The following is a 23,656-nucleotide window of genomic DNA, read 5'->3' as shown; positions in this document are numbered from 1 at the left end:
GCGAAATGGAGTAACACAGACCTAGAAGCACTCAATACACTTACACCATCACAATGCCACAAATATAGAATACATCACATACATTCAGCAACAGAAAGATTCACATTAAGCAGAAAGGAAGGAGGAAGGGTACCGCTACGGTCGCAGGTTCGAATCCTGCCTCGGGCATGGATGTGTGTGTTGTCCTTAGGTTAGTTAGGTTTAACTAGTTCTAAATTCTAGGGGACTGATGACCTCAGATGTTAAGTCCCATAGTGCTCAGAGCCATTTGAACTATTTTGAAGGAGGAAGGGGATTTATCGACATAAAAAACCTACATTATGGACAGGTACACAATTTAAGAAAATTCTTTCTAGAACGAGCCCGTACAAGATTCACACGGACCGTTTGAAAGTATTCCCTTCCGCTGCAAGGACGGTTAGGGCTTGGCAACGTTGCAGAAAAGATCTCACAACACTGTGATGAATGAGTTACTCCCCGAAATGACAGAATTATCTTGCTAAATTAACTTGATGTTTTCTCGGCGTACCAATTAAATATTCCGCAAGATTTTCACATATGGTGTGTCATCTAATTATGAAAAGCATATATTTCATCCACGAAGGACATTCCACACAGCAACTAAACTAAATTTGTTTCTTCATTGCGAGCTATCTATTTAAGTCATAGCTTAACAATGTGGGATCACTGGTTGCCGCAGTTGGTCGTTAGGTCTGTGACAAACATCATCACGCTATAAAGCCAATGTTACGTTAGTTCTGGATTCTAGACTCATGGGAGATCAGCGGTTTATCTCTTATGTGACAGAGCTACAGCCACTGGAATTCCTTATAGTGGCGAATAATTCATGGCGAAACGAACCCATATGGGATGAGAAAATTATTTTGTTACGTGATTTCTTCGATTGCACTCACAGCATACAGTGCACAGAAGTTCGAGTTTGCTCTGCTTCCTTCACCCATGTAATAAATCCAACGAGATCAAAATGTTTTCCGTTTGAGCTACGCTTTCTAACCCATCAGCTTCGTCACCACAAGAACAATAGTTGTACTAGAACTTCAAATAAAAAGTGAAAATTGATAAATAAGCTTAGAGCATCAAGCGTATCAACATGCCGAAAAAAGTTTCCACGAACTTATGCACTAACCTCCTTTCTCCAGGTAAAGTTTTCCCACAATGGTAAACTACGTACTTAGTACACCCCAAGTGATGCTGCTTCATCACTGTCTATGCGTTGCTGTTACTGCATGGTATGCACTCAGTTTGTCAGAAATACTGTGTGCTTGTGTTATATTTTTGGTTTTTTGTACCAAAGTATTTATCGTATGGCACCGAACATTAATGGAAGGATATTCAGTCCTCATGCTGCAGGAATGGCGTTGTTAGTTCTTTTAGTGGTTTGGGTTGCCGTTAGGTAGTGCGTCGACGCAGAAGGAACTCGGACTCCAAAGGCGAAGGAGACGCAGCATAAACGGCACACGCTACTGCGATCTGTTTTGCCGACGTGCGATCCGTACTCAACAGGAAAGAGGTGCATTGGATTAAACCATTTTGATGCACGATGGAGCTCCACCTCACAGATCTTGTTAGGTAGCTCGTTTACTCCGTAACACGTCTGGAGAAAACTGAATCATTGGCATATCGTTCCAAAGTATGTGACCACCAAGATCAGCAATTAGAGAGCCCTTGTATTTTCCAGCTGTGGGGGTACCTGGATGACTGGGATTATCTACGACACGTTTGATCACGAGCATAGAGGGAGAAGTAACCAATACCCGAATTGTGATGTTTCGGGCAGCGGTGAGCAAACTGAGAAAAGGTTTGAGACGTGGAACGTAAACATGGAATGTTATTATCAAATGTTTTCCTCTTATGTGGAAATCATAATGTCTTTCTCCCAACGGTTTATTTGTTATTTCTCTTCACAATGTCCTTACAAATGTTTCCATAAAGATTCATGGTTCTACGATCAGTCGTTTTCCATTGGGACTCTCGCAAGTAGGGAATGTTTAGTTACAGTCACCCTATGTTTCATGCTGAAACCAATCCACAGTATTAAATAATCTTAAGCTTTCCACTCTGAATGCTAACCGGCTGTGTTGCAGATCGTAGTCTCAAGGCGCATTGCGTAGCGGCCACGTTTTTTATACTGACTACGTCAGGTAGGCATAAGTCAATGGAACAGAAATTGTCACGATTTCTCTATTACTCCTGGATTAGAAAATGAAGTGAAATATTCGCAGCTACCAACAGATTGATCTCCATAAAAGACAGTTGTGGTGGGAGTTCAGTAACTCAGCTCTTCTATTGCGCTGTGCGATGTTTATCTCGAATCGGTTGTCCAGTAGCTTAATGGAAGGCAACACCTCGTGTAAATACTTGAGCATACTACAGTGATGGAAACTTTCGTGGATTCTAGCATTTATCTGCGTAATTGCTACCTAATATTTAGTAATGTTGTTCAACATGGTGCCAGCCTGTTGTGAGAGAGCGAGTGGGCATGGCGCTGGATGATGTAACACCTCCTGTGGTACCGGGATGATGTGACTTCTTGTCAGTCATGGAGGATATTGCTGTTGGATGAGCTAGGTAGTGATATATATAGTCACACAATATTTGCCGGAAGCTGATACATGTGCTGAGGAGTATGATCAAGGTACAGGAATATTAGGGAAATGTGCAGATTACAATATATACCTCATGTGAGCCTTGTAACAAATACTAATTCAGCTGATGGTAAGAAGCAATATGATGTAAACCTTGGAGAAGCCTTGGTTCTGGTAGTTGCCATTAATCCAAGAACCACAAATGACTCACAGATATTTTGTGAGTACGTGGTTGGCGAATACAGGGACTCGAGCTGCAGTAACGGTGGTTCCTCATTTTACACTTCTGCACTATTCTTTCTTCAAGTATTTCAAACTGAAAGTTAAACCATTTAAGAGTGTGAAAAACACAAAACAAAAACTAGAATACATGTGAAATAAGGGAGTACATAACGGGTATGAGTGTAATCAGCACATATATTATTCAATGAGAAAAAACGTAATAATATTGTAGATGAACAGCTATCAATGAATTATTAATGTGACACTAATCACACACGTTGCGTAGGTACACAAACGACACTTTATAGGCACGATAATTACCAACAATGAGCCCACAGGTATATAAATGATCTTGTGAAAACGGAAAGTCGATACCTGCTTCATAGGTAATAAAGATAAGTTGTAATGGGAAACCAGTTGAAGCAGACAGTTCAGATTATTAATGTATGGAAAAGTGGGAGAAGACGGTACATAATGAGGAAGACAGTGTGAGACTGTAGATAACCAATTGAGGACAGCTGACTGCTAGGGTAGTGGAGATTAATAATGTAGGTAGGTAACCAGTATTGGGCCACATAACATTAAATGGTAGCCTGGTGGGATGTCACCCTTTAGTAACAGAACTATACAGTAGAGGAAGCTATTCCGGCAGGAAAATAAGCGAAGCTTAGCCTGAATTTTATATCTCTGAACTTAACATTGAAGTTACAACGCATATACATAAATATATGAGAGAAATAATTGATATCCTGATTTAGTGATATAATAAGCGGTGTGTAAGAGTCATCATCTTTACTTAAAGAAACTTGGAGAATACACTTAGCACGTACTGAAAGCTAAACGCTTAGCAAATACTGAGTTAGGTAGTAGCAACAAGAAACTTAAGAAATATTGCATTGTTTATATTTATTAGTCTTAATGATTTGCAGAGCGCTGAACTATGTATTAAAAATATATATCTGTACATAGTAGCAACGAAATGTTAGGCACCACATGCTGATAATTAATGCTGGCGGTGGAAACGGCGGGTTCTAGTCGATGAGACACAACTCATTCATCCCAAATGAATACATATGCAATAAAGTAAGGAATCATTAGCATGGTGTTGCAGTGAGTGCCAACAGAAAGAGAATAATGTTGTAAGTTATTAAATATAGGCAAGGAAAATCACGTTTGATTTTCAATAGGTCATAACCATGTCTAATGATGACTTATAGAGGCGGTTATTACAATTCCGGTCCCTTCGGTCGAGTTAGAGCAAAGAACTGAATGTTCTCTGTACCAGGATAACAGACAGTAAAGATTGGAGAGAAGGACAATGTATACCCGATTAATAACAAGGAAATACATATTGATAATTGATGTCATTAACCAAGGGTCAGGTTGAGGCCTTCACAGTCCAAAGTTAGCCTTCCAACTGTGTACAGAAACGGACCCATCATTCCCCTTATCTCTCTAGTCACCTGTCACTTCTCAGAGTCACATCACCCGACCTTGAAAGGAGAAATCCTCGTGACTTAGTGTCACACAGGGCAGGAGAAAGTATGTCACATTCTCCACCAGCGTTTAGACTACCTCTCGTGCCGTGCTATGGGAAATATCCCACCCACTATCGATCCCACCCCTCCCACAATGGAATTCTTCTGCCCACCAAACATATGCAATATCCTTGTCCATTCCCAACCACCTTTGCTTCCAACTTCTTCTCTCGTGGCACTGATGCAAGACCTTCCAACGCCAACTACTCTATTCTGGTTGCAAGCATTAACTGTCACATCGAAGACAGCGGTACCTGTGAAAACAGTCATATGATCTACAAGGTAAGCTGCAACCTCTTTTCTGCAATCTACGTGGGCTTGACCATTAATAGGCTGTCTCCCCAAGTAGAACCTGTGGTGATGACACATCTATACCACCCAGTTGCTGAGCATGCTGCCCAACACAACTTTATTCACTCCAATGACTGCTTCACATCCTGCGCCAACAGAATCCTTTCTACTAAGACAAGCTTTTTTGAAGTACACAGGTGGACACTGTCACTGCAATATATTCTATGTTCTCATCAACCCCCCCTGCCGTTGACCTTGGTTATCTCCTGTTCCACACACAAGTAACTCCTTCCCTGCTCCCACTCCAGCACTACACAACCTTCTGCTCCACGAAAGCACCCAGTAGTTTCTCTCTCTCTCTTTTTGCCCTTCCTCTACTTCTTTTTTCTTATCCCCCCCTCTCCTTAAATAATTTGTGTTTATAATTTTATTATTATTATAGTTATACATATAACTGCAACCTCGCTACGTTTCACACAGAAATCCGAATTACAATATTAAATAATCTTAAGCTTGTCGATCTGAATTCAAAAAGATCTGTTACTGATCATAGGATCAAGGAGCAATGCTTATTAGTCACCTTGCCTGACGCCGACTAACGTTAGGCAGCCGTAAGTCGGTGAAACAGCAACTGTTATACTTTTTCTGTTACTCGTAGGATAGAAAATGAAGCAAAATATCTCTGAGCTCACAACAGATTGATCCTGTTAACAGGTAGTTTACATCTCCTTTATTAACTTATAGAATTACCGTGCTCTGTAACTCAGCCTATGTACTACGTTTATCTCAAACAGATTGTCCAGTAAAGCTCTATATGGAAAGGCAACAGTTCGTGCAGGAACTTCCAGTTCCTAAAGTGTTGGCAGTTTGTGTGGGTTCTAACATTTATGTCAATAATTGGTATCTGCTTTCCGTAATGTTGTGAAACGTTATGCCACCCTACTGTAAGAGATGGAGTGAGCATGGGGTTGGATGAAGTGGGACTTATTTTGTGGCACCTGGATGATGTGACTTGTTGACAACCACGGAGAAGAATGCTATTGACTGAGGTAGATAGCAACATATATAGTTAAGAAAAATGGGGCTTTGATGCAGCTGCTGAGGAGTGTGAAGAGATATATATATATATATATATATATATATATATATATATATATATATATATATATATATACTAGGGGAATTTGCTGATTACAATGTATACCTTATGTAAACTACTATAACAAATACCAGTTCAGTTAGGGTGAAAAGCTGTAGGATGAAACCATGGCGACAGCAATAAGTCAAGTAGTTGACTTTAATCCAAGTACCTCAGAGACTCACAGATGTTTTGTGAATATGTAATTGGTGATTACATGGCCCCGAGCTGCAGTAATGACGGTTCTTCATTTTAGTTCCATGCACTATCCTTTTCCCAAATATTCTAAATGAAATGTTAAATCATTTAGACGTGTGAAAAACACCGGCACAAACAAGAATACATATGAGAGAAGACAATACGTACTAGTATGTAGTCTAATAATCACATTATATAATTGAATAACAAAAACCTTACCAGATTATAGATGAACAGCTATCAATAAATAATTAGGGAACCGGGCATACAAGTTAGATGCTTGAGCATGCAAAGAACACTTGATAGGCTTCATAATTATAGGAAATGAGCCCACAAGTACGTAAATAGTCTTGTGAAAGCGAAAGGCCAACACTTGCGTAATAAGTAATAATGATAGGTTCTAATGGGAAACCGGCTGAAGCAGACAGCTCAAATTATTAATGTAGGGAAAAATGGAAGGAGGAGGTACATAATGGAGGAGACAATGAGAGACTGTAGGTAACCAAAAGTGGGCCAGCGATTATTAAGGTAGTGGAAATTAGTAATATGGGGAACCAGTGCCAGGTCACGTATGTTTAAACGGAAGTTATTGGCCACGTAACCTGGTAAGGTGCCACTCATTGGTAACCAAAAAGCGTAGTAGAGGGAGGTATTCCTTCAGGATAAATGTACGATGTGGTGACTCCACCAACGCAGATACAGAAAGAGGTACAAGAAATAATTAACGTCCTGATTTAGAGTCATGAGAACGAGTACATAACAATCAAAAAGTACATAAGAAGCCACCCATCATCATCTGAGAGTGATCATCTTTGCAGAAAGAAACGTGAAAAATACACTTAGCACATACTGAGTTAGGCAGCAGGAACAAGAAACTTAACAAGCAATGAAATAGTTACTAACATTAATCATTCTGGGAGCAATGAACTAAGTATTCAAATGTGTAATGTGTTTCTGAACAAAGAAGCACTGAAACGTTGGGCAACACGTACTAGTAATCAATGCTGGAGGAGGAAAAGAATGGTTCTTTCAGATTGAGATAGAATGCATTCATTCCAAACGAATATACATGAATAACAGTAAAGAATCATCTGCGTAGTGTTGCAGCGAGTGCTAAAAGACCGTAATATCGTAAGTTAGTAAATATAGGCAAGGGAAAACACTTTTGAATTTCCGTAGGTCGTTGCGAGGTGGGCTAAAGACTTGTAACGAGCGGTTCTCCCTGTCTTAAAATGATCACAGCGCTGATTACAGTCCCAGTTCTCTCGGTCGAGTTGGGGGCAAAAAACTGAACGTGCTCAGTGGCAGGATCTCAGAGAGTAAAGATGGGAATGAAAGCTGATGAAGTTCAAACAATACTGTATCAGAAAACTGTATTCCCTATTGATAATAATGAAATATGCATTAATAATTAATGTATTTATACCAAGTTTCTCACGGAAGTCTTCACAGTTAACGTTCCAACCTTGTACAGAGACAGGTCTCATGTGCCTATCTCTCTTAGTTACTCTTTACCTCCGACAGCCTCATCATCCGGCCAAAAACGAGTATTCCCGTCCTGACTGACACATGATTTTTTTTTTTTTTTTGAGTGATTAATTTTATCACTGGTTTGATACGACCGGCCACAAGATCCACTCCTGTGCCATCTTCTTCATTTCAGAGTAGCGCTAGCAGATTACATCATCAATTATTTGTTGGCTGTATTCCCATCTCTGTCTTCTTCTACAGTTTTTGCCTTGTACAGCTCCCTCTAGTAACCTCTACCAACATGAAAGTCACTCCCTGATATCGTAACAGAGGTCGTGCCATTCTATCACTTCTCCTTGTCAATGTATTCCACTTATATCTTTCCTCTCCTATTCTAAAGAGAACCTACTCATTCCGTAACTTATCAGCCCACATTATTTGCATCATTCGTCTGTAACCCCACATCTAGAAATGTTTCGATTCTTTCCTGTTTCACTTCCGCACATTGCTGTACTGTATACGGTCAGGGAAGGGGGGAGAAGGTTGTTACGTATGCCTCGTGATGACAGTGTGTAGGAGGTCGAGCGGCCAGGACTTGAGAGTGGCTATCCAGGGCAGCCGTTAAGTGACAGGACAGAAAATTAAGTAGAATAAAGAAAATATATTGCAGTGTATCGCATTCAAGGGGCGTGCCTTGGGTCGGAAGTTACTAGGTTTAGGCCAGTCTAGGAGGTCGAACAATTAATTGAAATGGGCAACGGAAGGGGAAGCGGTTCATCTTAAGTTGGTGGCCGGTCGTGAAACGCAGAGCCTGAGGCTCAGCCTTCCGAAAATACGTCTGTTCTGCTCGAGGTCTGGATTACAAGAGAGAAAGGCAACTGTGTTCCACACCGCAAAACACTGCAGCGTCCACACACGTGATCTGTATCCCACGCACGGCTATTGGCTAAAACCCATCGCGTGAATTCTCTAGCAGTTTCAGCAGAGGTCTCAGGGCGTCTCTTGTCAGCAGATTTAACTGTTCAGAACTGCCTCGGTTTTGAAAGACAGGCAATTTGTGTCATCTAGGCACAGCAGAAGTTGCTCTAGGAGTACACTCGTAAAGATCTGACTGGGCCTTTGAAATAAATTTTTTTTAAAACAATTCCCTAAAATATTCCTTGAATTGCTGCCACCATGTACATTCCTCCCCCTTCCAGAGAAGTGGTGAGAAACATTGTTTATAAAATGGCGTCAGTCACTCCCCAGAAGGACGATTTGCCCTAGTAGGGGCCTTAATATTATCGGAGGGATCTGTTGCATTTAGTGTATGTAAGTGGGAGGGGACTTACATGCAGTCAAGTTTATGAAGTTTCATCAGTTAAGGAAATAATGAAATATTAGTAGTTCAAATTTTGTGCAGAAATACAATGTATTCTGTAATAACTGAATCATTACTATAACAAAATACAATGGAAAATCCACGATTAGAACAAAATATTTAATTCTAGGGTAATAGAAGTATTTGAGTAAGAAATATAATAAATCGACTTACTGCAGAGCATTAACACCTGGCCTGGATCGAATGGATTAAGTACATTTAAATAAAAGAGTAATAACTTTAGTAAAATCTTGCTATGTCATCTGAATATTTTTGAGGGTACTAGTTGCAAAAAGTTGGTCAGCCTATGAAATATTAACACATTTCAGTAATGTAATGGCTCTGAGCACTATGGGACTTAACATCTATGGTCATCAGTCCCCTAGAACTTAGAACTACTTAAACCTAACTAACCTAAGGACAGCACACAACACCCAGCCATCACGAGGCAGAGAAAATCCCTGACCCCGCCGGGAATCGAACCCGGGAACCCGGGCGTGGGAAGCGAGAACGCTACCGCACGACCACGAGATGCGGGCCACATTTCAGTAAAATGAGGATTCACGTACAATGTTCAAGAGATGGGGAACCATAAAACACATATAATAAAAAACCTTACATACATTAACCCATGTTAAAATACTGCTTACAAAGCCTTTCCTTATACTGACAAAACACTGGAATTAAGGATGAAATCAGGGGATAGCAATGACTACACATTTAAATTACCTCATGGGGTAGTATTCCTTATGCATATCACTTAATTTGTAATGTAAATTAATTAGTTAAATGTGGGGCAAATGAAAATTAAAAAGGTAGAAATGCGACCAAATTGTGATTTGAATGGTTGAGAACTTCTCAGTTGTCACACAGTTTCAATATTTTTCCTAGTAGTGTCACACAACCACAATGTTATAGAAACATGTTACAGTAATTATTAAAAAAACTGTTCTCTACAGCAAAATTACAATTAGAAAAACTGAAGAACAAGACTAGAACAGACCTTGTTTGATAGTCAGTTGGAAATGAGTATTGGTTACAACCTTAATTATTCCCCTAAAACGGTGAAAATATGTCTCCCGTCAACTGTTCTTCGATTTTACATTTTTCAGATTATCAGGAGACTGCCATATGACATAAAATAAGCTTGTAAAACACAATTACAGGGAAGGAGAAACACACAGGCAAAACTCTAGAAAAGATAATTAAAATGTGTGTCCACGGTGACAAAACAGCTAACATTATCCTCGTCCTATTCATAAAACGTTACAGAAAAAAGGAATTAATGCAGTGAGTTTATAATCAGTTCATTAAATGCGAAAAGTTTCACATCTAGAATGTGGTTCTTTGCGACAGAAGCGCACACACACTTTGTAAACAAACTTCTTACTGACGGGAGAAGAGCACATGGCTTGTTCGTAGGGAGGGGGGGGGGGGAGTGGAGAGATTTGCTTGTGTGACGTTGACAAAATTTTGTTGCGCGAAGTATGCGTAAAAACACAGAAAGACAATGGTGTCTAACAGACGGTCAAACACCGGTAATGATCCACACAGAGCGACACCAAATTTGTACATGAAGAGATACTAACTGTTATAGGGCAAAACCAAATGCATAGCAGCACAGTGAACAACGTTTAAGAAGGCTCAGTTAGATTCGTTAGTACAGTACTTCCATTAATTCTTAAACAGATTGGACGACAGAGCGCATGTATATGTTGATTTTCAGCAAACACAAAACTCATAAAACGCTGGCCATCCGTTTCATGTCTTTCCTGTCTGCATAAAGACCACAACAGAGTCGCCTAAAGACGACGTAAATTCTCACACACAAAGTTCGGAGCGTATGATAGAGTACTGTAGGACTTAATACACCGGGCACAAGACGGAGGTAAGAAAAAAGTTAATGTTAATTTTACTGGACACAAGTCAGGAAAGTTTTGTAAAGAGAGACTGAAGGGAAACAGTCAATTCGGCAGTCATTAGAGTTAAAGTGGCGTAATCATTTTTAACTCTTAGCTTGAAAGAAAACGGGGAAATAAAAGCTTCTAAACCGAGAATGGACTTAATTCATCTGCAAAGGAGTGTAACATTAGCTCTAAAAGTTAGATGATACTTCGAAGTATCACAATCCATTGAACAATAAAAGGCAAATAGAATAGACACTGCTATGAGGAGCTCCACATTGTAGGTTTGACAACAAAACGAAAGGTCCAACGACGTACACTTCAAAAAAGTAGCATTGTAGAATAGCTTTAGTAAGGTAAATTTGATGCCTTCTTTCGAAGGGCAAAACAAAATCCTTCTCAATAAGAGAGATCTACAAGAAAGAACAATACAACACCAAAATTCTGCAACAAAGCTGAATAACGCAAGTAGCTTAATTCCCCACATCACAAAGACCTATACAGTAGTTGAGAGAGCGTACTTTTGAACACCTGAAATTCTTCAAAATACCTAAACTTCCCACATAATACAGACCCTTTAGGTGTGCACCTGGGTCATCCTTCTCATACAAAATAGTAACTGTTACTTAAAACCACTTAATATTTTTTCTCTATATAATACTCTCCGTATTTAAACACCTGAAATTCTTCAAAATACCTAAACTTCCCACATAATACAGACACTTTAGGTGTGCACCTGGGTCATCCTTCTCATACAAAATAGTAACTGTTACTTACAACCACTTTATATTTTTCTCTATATAATACTCTCCGTACATTGTCACTCAAAACTTATACAATAAATGACTCATAAATCATATCAAAATTCATTACGGCAGACAAGACGAAGAATAGGGAGGTAAGTGGTAGCATTTGGGGACGTGACTGGCTTGTCGCAAGGCGACAGCCGTGCCAATCCACGTGTTTGTGCCACGCTTTCATTATAGTAAGCGTTCACTGGTAACATAACATGCAATTTGAACGACTCCAAAACTTTGTATCAACTGGAAACTCGCTGCATGGTGAAATGAATCATGGCTAACGGTTCTGCTCTGACTTATGGGGTGGGCGCATAAAACAGACCATTTAAAATCACCTACAACAACACTCACAGGAACTCTTGCCTGTACATATTTTTCAACCACATGACCACAGGACCTCGTGCCTGCTCACACATAACCTGAATAAAACAACATATTACATATCTTCATATCTACCAAACTTCGCTGCCCTCTGGGGGATAACAGCTGGAAGTTATCTATCCTCTCTTATCAACTTACAGGTGTAGAACAGATAAATTCTCTTTCATCATTATAACTCTCACTGCGGTACATCACGTAATACATCGTAGCTTCGTGTATCGAGTTAACCAATCAAGGAACTACCACTTACGGAAAATAGAAGGCATGGGCAGAACAAGAATAAATGGTCGGGGAACAGGATGCAGAGAAACGGGAAAGAAAAGAAAGAGGAGGTAGAAAAAGTTTATTTCTTTCGTCCGCTATCTTGCATGTCACACAATGTCCTATCGGGTTTGCCAACGCAAGCGCTAATCGTGTAATTACCACTGCGTATGCGCTTGGGGCCTAAAGTCACCTAGTACCAGTGGTAAACAATGGACATCACCAGGGCCATCAAAATCCAGTGGTTTGTCGCTTTTCTTACAAGGCCTAAACGCTGATTTCGCGTCTATGCCTGGTCTTGCAATAAAAACAAACTCCCATCAAAGTAAAAAGATTTAGTACGCCAACAATTTCGGAAGCCTTGCAGACGCGGTATGACGGCGCAGGGCGTTACAGAGCCCTTAAAGCCCTCACGTCTGTGGAGCAAGGAGAAGGAACGTACTTTCATCATAGGGCGGAGAAATGATGCTTATAGGAACGATGAAAGAAAAAAGAGTTGATCGTGACACAAAAACGAAACGGAAGAAAATTCCATGGGAGACTGTATGGTTGCCAAACACATTGTGCAAGCTGCACATCCCTGGAGAGTAATCGATAGCTCTCAAGAAAACATCTCAAAAAACTTATTAACTATCCAACCAACAAACAGGTGAAGTTCTTATCTACGAACAAATACACATTCAACATACTTCATAGTAATCAGACTCACAAAAATTCAAAGTTCAAATCGTCCTGGGTAAAGACACCTCAAACAAACAGGCAATAACGGCACAAGACTCAAAATTTAGCTGTTTACTATAATTTACCGACCTCTTCTCTGAACAAATGTCTGCAGGTGCCTCACTACATGTCAACACTCACAGTACAGTCGTTGCGTCGCGACGTGCAGCAGCGGAGGCGCCGGTGGGGCGGTGGCTAATGGCCGTACGCACGTGGTACCCGCATAGGAGCGGCTTGGGCAGCGGGGCGGCTGGCTGCTCAGCGCTGACAATAGGCGCCCCGGGCGTTGGGGCCAGGACCCGAACGCAGATGGCAGCGGGGAGCAGACCGCCGGCCATCGTTGGGCGGCAGGTGGGCGGCGGCAGCGGCAGGGAAGACGCGCCGACCGTGAACAGCGCGCCCGTGCGCTCAGCGAGCCACGGCACCGGCGAGGACGCATCGCGCGTTTTCCAGCTCACAGTTAGCTGGCGGTGACCGAGAAGCTTGGCCGGTTGTACCGTCAACTGAGGCCGGAGCGCACAAACTAAGCAGGTGGGCTGTGAGGAGCTGCTGACTGTACTCAGCGCGCACGTGTTCGCGCGGCGTGCTGCGAGGGGCAGGCAGTATACTTCGCCCCGGGTGCTGGTATGTGCGGACGCAGCATTCGTAGCCGATGCGCTGCAGCATCCAAGATCGGCTCGCAGCGGAATAACAGTGGCGAATACTGACCGACCACACAACATCAAACATGAACCAAAAGCAAACCGCCACCCTATAAACCTAACGGTGGGACAGAATCGCGATTCTGACACCAATGTACTGTATACAGTCAGGGAAGGGGGGAGAAGGTTGTTACATATGCCTCGTGACGACACTGTGCAGGAGGTCGAGCTGCCAGGACTTGAGAGTCACCATCCAAGTCTGCCCTTAAATGACAGAACAGGAAACTAGGTACAATAAAGAGAATATTTTTCAGCGTATGGCATACGAGGGGAGCGCCTAGGGGCGTAAGTTGCCAGGTTTAGGCCAGTCTAGGAGGTCGAAAAACTAATTGAAATGGGCAACGGCAGGCGAAGCGGTTAACGTTAATCTATGTTGGTGGCCATTTGTGAGAAGCAGAGCCAGAGGCTCTGCCTTCCGAAAAGACGTCTGTTCTGCTCAAAATCTAGATTACAAGAGAGAGTGGGAACCGTGTTCAACACCGCAGAACACTCCAGCGTCCACACACGTGGTCTGCATCCAATGCACGCTATTACTAAAACCAATCGCGTGAATTTGCTAGCAGTTTCAGCAGAGGTCTCAGAGCATCTCTGGTCAGCAGCTTTATCTGGACAGAACTGCTTCGGTTTTGAAAGACAGCCAAATTGCGTCACATAGGCGCAGCGTAAGAAGCTCTAGGACTAAATTTGTCAAGATATGACTGGGCCTTTGAAATAAATTTTTTTAAACCAGTTCCCTAAAACAATCCTTGACTAGCTGCCCACATGTACAATGCTGTGTCGCAGACGTACGTCCTCAGAAATTTCTTCCTCAAGTTAAGGCCTATGTTTAGTACTAGTAAACTCTTGTCCAGGAATGCCGTTTTTGCCAGTGATAGTCTGCTTTTGATTTCCTCCTTGTTCTGTGCGTCGTTTGTTGTTTTACTGCCCAGGTAGCAGAATTCGTTAACTTCATGTACATCCCGACAATCAATCCTAATGCTAAGTTTCTCACAGTTATCGTTTATGCTGCTTCTCATTACTTTCGTCTTTCATCGATTTACTCTCAATCCATATTCGGCACTCATTAGATTGTTCATTCCATTCAGCAGATCATGTAGTTATTCTTTAGTTTCACTCAGGATAGCAATGTCCTCACCTAGTCACATCACTGATATCCTTTCGCATTGAATTTTAATACCGCAATTGAAACTTTCTTTTATTTCCATCATTGCTTCTTCGATGTACAGACTGAGGAGTAGGAGCGAAAGATTACATCCCTGCGTTACACCCTTTTTAGTCTGAGCATTTCGTTCTTGGTCATCCACTGTTATTATTCCCTCTTATTTCCTGTACATAATATATATTACACGCCTCTTACTATAGCTTACTCCTATTTTTCTCAGAATTTCGAACACCTTGCAACATTTTTACATTGCCGAACGCATTTTTTCAGGCCGACATTTCCTATGCAGGTGCTTTGATTTTTCTTTAGCCTTGCTGCCATTATCAACTGCAATGTCAGAATTGCCTCTCTGGTTGCCGTATTTTTCCTAAATCAAAATTGATCGTTATCTAACTCATTCTCTATTTACATTTCCATGCTTCTATATATTGTTCTTGTAAGTAACCTTAATGCATGAGCTGTTGAGGCGATTGTGCGGTAATTCTCTCACTTGTCAGCTCTTGCCGTCTTCGGAATTGTGTGGATGATTCCTTTCCGAAAGGCAGATGGTATGTTGCCACACTCATACATTCTACACATTAACATGGATAGTCAATCTGTTGTCACTTCCACGAATGATTTTAGAAAGTCTAATGGAATGTTATCTATACCTTCTGCCTTATTTGATTTAAGTCCTTCAAAGCTCTCTTAAATTTCTGTTTCTAACATTGTGTCCTCTATTCTTTCTAAATCGACTCCTGTTCCTTCTTCTATCATTTCACGCAAATTTTCCCCTTCACAGAGGCCTTCAGTGTACTATATCCTAGTATTCACTCTCCCCTCTACATTTAACAGTGGAATACCCAGTCCTTTTAATTTCACCGAAGGTTGTTTTGAATATCCCATACACTGAGTCAGCCCTTCCTAGAATCATTTCTTTTTCGATTTCTTCACATTTTTCAAATAGCCATTTCGTTTTCGCTTCCCTGCACATCCAATTTATTTCATACCTCAGTGACTTGTATTTCTGTATTCCTGAATTTGGCTGATCATTTTTGTACTTTCTTCTTTCATCTATCAACTGAAGTGCTTCAGTCGTTACCCATGGTTTTTTCGCAATTACCTTCTTTGTAACTATGTTTTCTTTTCCAACTTCTGTGCTTGCCCTTTGTAGAGAGGTCAATTGTACTGCCAACTGTACTATTCCTTATTGCTGTATCTATAGCCTTAGAGAATTTCAAGTGTATCTCGTCATTCCTCAGTACTTCCGTATTTCACTACTTCCTGACTAATCTCTTAAACTTCAGCCTACTCTTCATCACTACTACACCGTAAACTGATCTGGAAATCGTACCGTGCCTGGCAGCAAAATACCCAGTTTGGAATTGGTTGTGGAAATCAATTTATGGATATCAGGTCACATTGAGTATCAACTGACTGACGGATTAAGACATGGAGCTACTTCAAATATTAAGTCAACAATGTAGATATGCTTCTAGGGCTAATTTGCTGGAGGTAGACACCCTTACGTGTTTGGATGGGTTGGAGGAGAGATACACGATTTCGCCTTACCACTCGATGGAGCCAGTTTTACAGAAAGGCATGTGTCACTCATGTGAATTCGGCTGGAGTTGTCGATCAATTCTCGTCGGTGAGTGGCTGCCAGGTGACCGTGTACTGCAGCTGTGTGGCTTTGCCCTGGCTAGTTTAAGTTATTCCTCCCTCCTCTGGCTGACCGGTGGGCTTAATCCCTCCACGTAAAGCTCGACTCGGATGATATGCGGTGTTATTGCCCTCGCGCTCGGCGACTACCTTCTGCGATGGTTATTTCGCAGTCTGCCCTATCTCCTAAATTATCACCGTCTGGGAACTATGAAAGGGAAGGCAGGGCCGAGTTTTTTAAAAGTTACATTTTAGTTTCATTCAGAACAACCTACTGGGGTTTTTAATAAGAGATAACTGGAATTGCGCCGGCCGCGGTGGTCTCGCGGTTCTAGGCGCGCAGTCCGGAACCGTGCGACTGCCACGGTCGCAGGTTCGACTCCTGCCTCGGGCATGGATGTGCGTGATGTCCTTAGGTTAGTTAGGTTTAAGTAGTTCTAAGTTCTAGGGGACTGATGACCACAGAAGTTGAGTCCCATAGTGCTCAGAGCCATTTGAACCATTTTTGAACTGGAATTGCGTTTTAAATAAAAAGGACCGTTTCCTAACAGTGTAAGTAGGCTGTTTAGGTTTTTTTATTGGTAACGCCACCTCTGTATGAAAATCACTGGCTGTGCTGTGTGCAGTCTGTGGCTGCTTTGCATTGTTGTAATACTCGCCATTGTAGTGTTAGGCAGCTGGCTGTGAACAGCACGTAGCGTTGCGCAGTTGGAGGTGAGCCGCCAGCAGTGGTGGATGTGGGGAGAGAGATGGCGGAGTTTTGAAATTTGTCATGAACTGCTATATATATTATGATTATTAAGGTAAATACATTGTTTGTTCTCTATTAATATCTTTCATTTGCTAACTATCCCTATCAGTAGTTAGTGCCATCCGTAGTTTGAATCTTTTATTTAGCTGGCAGTAGTGGTGCTCGCTGTATTGCAGTAGTTCGAGTAACCAAGATTTTTGTGAGGTAAGTGATTTGTAAAACGTATAGGTTAATGTTAGTCAGGGCCATTCTTTTGTAGGGATTTTTGAAAGTCAGATTGCGTTGCGCTAAAAATATTGTATGTCAGTTAAAGCACAGTCTTGTATAATTGTTTAAAAAGGGGACGTTTCATATGTCGACCCTTAGCCGAGGATACCTCACTGGAATCTTCTGATTTTTTTTTTTTTGTAGTTTGCGTAATTAGTGTAGCTATTGTTTATTGCTAGCGCGTAATTGTAGAGAGAATTTCCTTTGTAGTTGTAGTTTTTCATTGTTGTACACAGTTGTGGCATGCATTTAGATTTGCTCCAAGTATTTCGCAGCTGCGCTTGCAATTAACTAGATATTATTTTCAGTGCTATGTTATTGTGTTCTCTTATTTTTGCTCTTCAAATTGTGTTTTTCTGTGTTATCGTGTGAAATATTGTGACAATAATGGCGTGTGATAAATGTAACACTAGGCTCCAAAGTAAACTGAGAAATAATAGTGACGACGAGCGTAGCTTGCCAGCACCACTGTGTAATGAATTAACAGACGTTCAAAGTAGTAATTTGGTAACTGTGCATAGGGAAATGAAGCGGGCTACAAACAATGGCGTAGACAGTGAAACAGGTAGCGAACAGGGAAGCATTATCGATCGATCGCTCGGCAACAGCTCGCCTCAGGAATCCGAAATGACAGGACACAATTTTGCAAATACTGTAGATTCAGGTTTTGCGTCCTCACCGTTTTCTCAAATGAGTCAAGACACATTTTCCGCTTGTCAAAATGTGAATGTTGCCGGTGCAAATTCACTGCCGAAAAGCACTGAGGAACATGTTTCAGACAGCAGTGCATTGTTATTACAATTAATGCAACAAATGGGAAAAAAGCTTGAAAAGTTAGACACAATGGAACAAAATCAGAGACAAACACAGCAACAGTTAGACACAATGGAACAAAATCAAAGACAAACACAGCAAAAGCTTCAAAAGTTAGACACAATGGAACAAAATCAGAGACAAACACAGCAAAAGCTTCAAAAGTTAGACACAGTGGAACAAAATCTTAAAAAGTTAGACACGACGCTTGAACAAACACGTGAAGATTTAACTACTGAGTTACATAACATCGAATCGAAATGTCAAAAAGTCTGTAATGACGTAAAAACACAAATTTGTGAGCATTTCCAGCCTATTTTTTCGCGTCATGAAAATGCATTACATAATCACGAAGCAGCCATAAAAGAACTGCAAACTATTGTTCATGAAAATCATGAGACCTTGCAAGCCAAATTTGACTCAGTTGCATCTACCGATTCAGTTACGCAACTTGCAAAAACTCAGGAAAACTTAAAGGACACAGTAGATACTCTGAAACTTGGTTCAGAAAAACACACTGAGGAAATAAGTACACTATCGGAGAAAGTAGCCGAACTTTCGGATCAGTTCACTAATTTATCTACGAAGGTAGATGATAATCTGAATGACACTAAACCGGTAGTCTTTAATGACACAGAAGAGTGTGAACAAATTAGGAAATTCAAACAAAATCGGAATCAAATTAATACGCAACACCAAAGAGAAATCCGCGAACTACAAGATCAGCTGACACAGGTAATACAAGAATTACGTATTTCAGAGGACACTCGCGCCCCAATACGGGAAGAGGGACATAGAAATACGGAATAGCCACAAAATAATAACACAGGACACTTCGGAAATTATGAAAGAAATTGGCAACGTGCACCGAATTTTGAAATGGAACCGCCGAAACGACGTAACAATGACCGATATGCGACTCGCCGACATGATGACTTTGACTATAAGCTGTTCATTACTACACGTAAATTCAAAACATTTAAGAATTCTGGCAATGACATTCATCCACAAGCATGGCTCCATCAATTCTCTCATTGTTTTCCTCCCAACTGGTCGTTAGAACACAGATTAGAACTTATGTGTGGCTACTTAGAGAATGAACCAGCTGTAAGAATGCGATCGGTCATTCACGATTGCCACAGCGAAGGAGCATTTTACCATGCCTTCGTCTCAGCATATTGGTCTCAAGCCACACAAGACCGAGTAAAACATGGCATCATAATGATGAAACACTTTGAACAATCAGAATTTTCCAGTCTTGTCAAATATTTTGAAGAGATGTTGCATAAGAATCAGTATCTTTCAAACCCATACAGCCCCTCAGAACTCATTCGCATTTCCTTACTCAAATTGCCTGAACATTTACGACATATTATTTTGGCAGAACGTTGCAAAGATGACATTGAAGCTTTTCAGGGACTCCTACAAGAATTAGAAATTGACACAGACAGTCGCGGGATACGAAAACAGGAAAACAATCACTACAGGTCACATCCGTCACAATTCCGTGACGACAGAAACAATAACTGGACACGACAAGTCTATTCTTACAACGCAAATCGTGACCAAAACAGACACCACCCATATGACAACCACTGGCGGAGTAATAATAGTTACAGAGAAAGATCGCATTTCCGTAGTAATGACTATCACAGAGACAATCAGAGAAACAGACAATATGGGAACCAAAACAATTATTATCAAGAGAGGCAGAATAACTTCAGACGCAACAGTTACGATTCGGGGAGAAATTCTCCACCACGTGACGGACAAGGAAGAAACTACGGAATCTACCGACATGACGACAGACGATATATTCGTAACGACAGACCTGAATTGCATCAGAACTGGCGGGATTCAAACAGGGCAGGGCCTTCTCGTCAGAGTGAATTTGTAGAAGTTAGGTCTCCTAATCCCAATAACGGCGCGCGCCAACAAAGAGACAGACAATGACTCGCCCAGCAGGCAGCCGCGTGCGCCCGCTGGCTCCGAGATAAATAACTGAAGACGCTAGCCTTGAGAAAAATTGTAGCATTCTTTACCGATGTATAAAACATGACAATTGCTTTTCAGTTGAAAGTCTGAGTACTATGAAGAGTAAAGGTTTACACCACATTTCACATGTAAAACCGTTTATTGAAAGATATTCTGCTTTTTAACTATGTCTTTGCCATAAAACGTTTCACTTCACATTTGTAGTATGCTTTGTCAGACTTAAGAAACTTTTAACATACAACAATGTTTGAAGTTAAATATCCAGCCTAGAACCTAGGGAACATTTTTAAACAGAAATTACGAATGCATTGTTATAGTGAACAGACGACACAGTGTTGTTATTTGTACATTCTTGCTTGTTAGTTGCACGATTACGTAAGGACTATAAGGCTTACATACTTAGAACATATACTAGTACTGCTAATGAGATTTTAGTGCAACATTTTGGATTACCTGAAAATACATTCTGGATTTAAAGTACTTTCTGTGAGATACCAGATGACACAGTGGTTAGTTTATATGACAGCTACACGATTATATCACGACGCTACTAATGAGTGACACAATTTATATTATTGCTTTTGCACTGTTTCTGTTTTATATCTGCACAGTTTTTCTGTATTATTCTGGAAAGTAAAACATGTTTTAGTAGTAACTTTTGTGGTATAGGTACAATGAGACAGCCTTTTCCGTAGCACAACAATACGTTACAGTACAGTACTTTCTTCATCACAACAATAAGCGTAATAACTACGATATCTATACACAAAGCATTTCACTTTTGTTTATCATGAGGTAAGTACATTGACTTCTGCAGAACTTAGCTTTCGGAGGACGATAACTACGAGGCTTCCACAGAGATTATCTTACAACATGACGCACAGTTTAGCGCTACAGTACACGTATTTGAGTGATTAATTTCGCACTTAAAACATTTATTTTTTTAAGATATTTGAAGTGCAATGATACAAGGGTTTTCCGTGATACATTTCATTCCATTGCTGTAATCTGTAACACTTGAGGGTATAATTACATTAATCCTCAGGGGGATACACGCCTACTTTGTGTACCATGTGTTTGGCAAGCACAAGGAGCCCTAGCTAATATGGTATTTGCTTATACAACTTTACACATCGGTACCATATTCCTCTAACACAGAATTACACAGCTATCTGATTATTTAACAGAGAAAGAAACATTTTTTTTACTATGTCAGTGACAGATGTTTACGCAATTACACAGTTGGATAATTTCCCACTTATGAAACTGTATTTTGTCTGTACTTTGTGAACTGTTCATATTTTTTCGGAACCATTGTGATACTATGAGAGCTTTGAATGATGTCTTTGGTAAGGGAGCATGATTTTATAGTATGTTTGAGGTAGATGACACTATGGGAATGAGCAGAGAATTTTTTTTTAGGTTTTGACATTATTGCAGAAACCTACGATGTTTTTGAGATTTGACTGAGGTGTAATCATGTTATTTTTACGACGACGATGTGTATTATGCTGTTGAGGTATGTTTATGATCAATAAGATGATGCTACCGTATATGAGGAATTTGATTATGTTACGTATTTATTATGATGAAATATTGAATAAGTGTCAACGAATACGTATATGAATAATGAGTAGTGGTTAGGGAGTCTGATTTGTGGAAAAGGATGTTGGAAACCAAGAATAGTACTTTAAGAGTTATGAAATGTGTGTAAATGCATGAATGTATCACAATGCCGACGAAAATTTTTTTTGGACACTGTTATATCAATAAGATTTTGTTTCTACAGATTTGTAACGCTAATTCTTGAGCTGTGAAATTTTTTATATGAGACTGCCACTGTAGCGGAAACTGCTGTCGTAAATATTTCGTTAAGAAAGGTAAGTGACCTTGACGTAATGCGTTTTTGGCGCCCAGCTGAGAGGTAGTCGTCTGACAAAAGAAAGCCATTAGGTGAAAAAAAAGTGGCCATTATCCTCGCCATTGACATTCCTTTGTAGAAAGCACCGAAAATACGACACGTTCATTACTTGGAAAGATACTTACATCTGCACACCTGATTATGACAAGCGTCTTTCTCGAGAATTGAGATAATTTTTACTGCCTTATGAAATACCATATGGTTAATGAATGATGTTTCATGCTGTCCTTTGTACATATTTGCTCATTTTTTTAATATCTAGTTTCTAGCTGCACTGCAGCATTGGTTAAAATAAAATTTAATATATGTACTAATATAGTTATTTTATGCCTACAGATCCAGTCAATAAGAAATTTATGATCTACTTCCAAGAAAACGAGGGCACATAAATAGACATTTCCCTTCACAGGAATTGCATAAATAATTTCTTTACGATTTGGTAACTTATCTGTTAGTGTAAGTCCTCATGATGCATCACTCTAGAAGAAGACACAGGGCTGCATAAACACCTTCCCTGCACGACAAACATTCTGTTACGTAACAAAACTGACTGACGTCCCCACAGCAGACAGCGCTGATTTGCAGACCGAGGGTCTACTAACGCCACTCTGGTCCAGGGGGGAAGCTGTCCTAAACTCCAGTGCACAGCTCTGAAGGCCTACCGTACTATTGTGCAAGGTTCAACTTTCAAGCTCGACTTCAGGGCATTTGAAATCATCTGGGGAGACAACGAGAGAAGTGATCTAGGAGATCGAGAACTCTCAGAAACGGCGTGTGAATCAAAACACACGTGTTATGGACTGAGGGGCGTGCCTATTTCGCCAGCAGGTGATTTATGCCACATCACGGGAGACATCAACTTTCTCTCCAAGATGGTGCAACATCGTTGGCAACCGTGAGTCCGTTAGTGGATTCAGGGAATTCTTCTTCAGATTACGTAGCTGCCATTCAGCACAGAAGAAGCATAAACGACTTGTATAGTCAGAATATTGTGTTACTGCGTCCAATGATACCGCACAGGTCCTCGGTCTGCATACTGACGGATCAGTAGGGTTTTACAGCCAGGCAGAGTACTGCCACGACAGTTCACACACCGTGTCACATATCGAGTGGCATGTGGAACCCCGGATGTAAATGCCATAGAAAATTACTGAGACTATTTGGAATAGTAGGTTCTACGTCGTAATCAAAAATCTCGTAATTTGGTTGCCGTACACTATGTAATCGTCAGTGAATGGTTGCAGTAACAGAGCTCAAGCGACTGCTGGATTGTGTTCCTCGGTGAAATAAGACCAGTACTAGAGGCGGTGTGACGCGGTATGAGCACGCTGGCTAGACAGGAGGGAAAAGGGGTTGGGGGATTGGAGTGGAACACATTTTGTCAGCTGTGATTCGAGACAAGGACAGAAAGGACAGCAATTAGAAAGGTTATTTATTCTGGTTTTTTTCTGGTTCTTTGGTTTGTTATTATTAATTGCAGAATATTTTCACTACAAACGTGCTTTCGTTCTGAATG

This window comes from Schistocerca nitens, chromosome 4, assembly GCF_023898315.1.
Source record: "Schistocerca nitens isolate TAMUIC-IGC-003100 chromosome 4, iqSchNite1.1, whole genome shotgun sequence".
NCBI classification, from domain to species: domain Eukaryota; kingdom Metazoa; phylum Arthropoda; class Insecta; order Orthoptera; family Acrididae; genus Schistocerca; species Schistocerca nitens.
Note: the sequence above shows the minus strand (reverse complement) of the source record.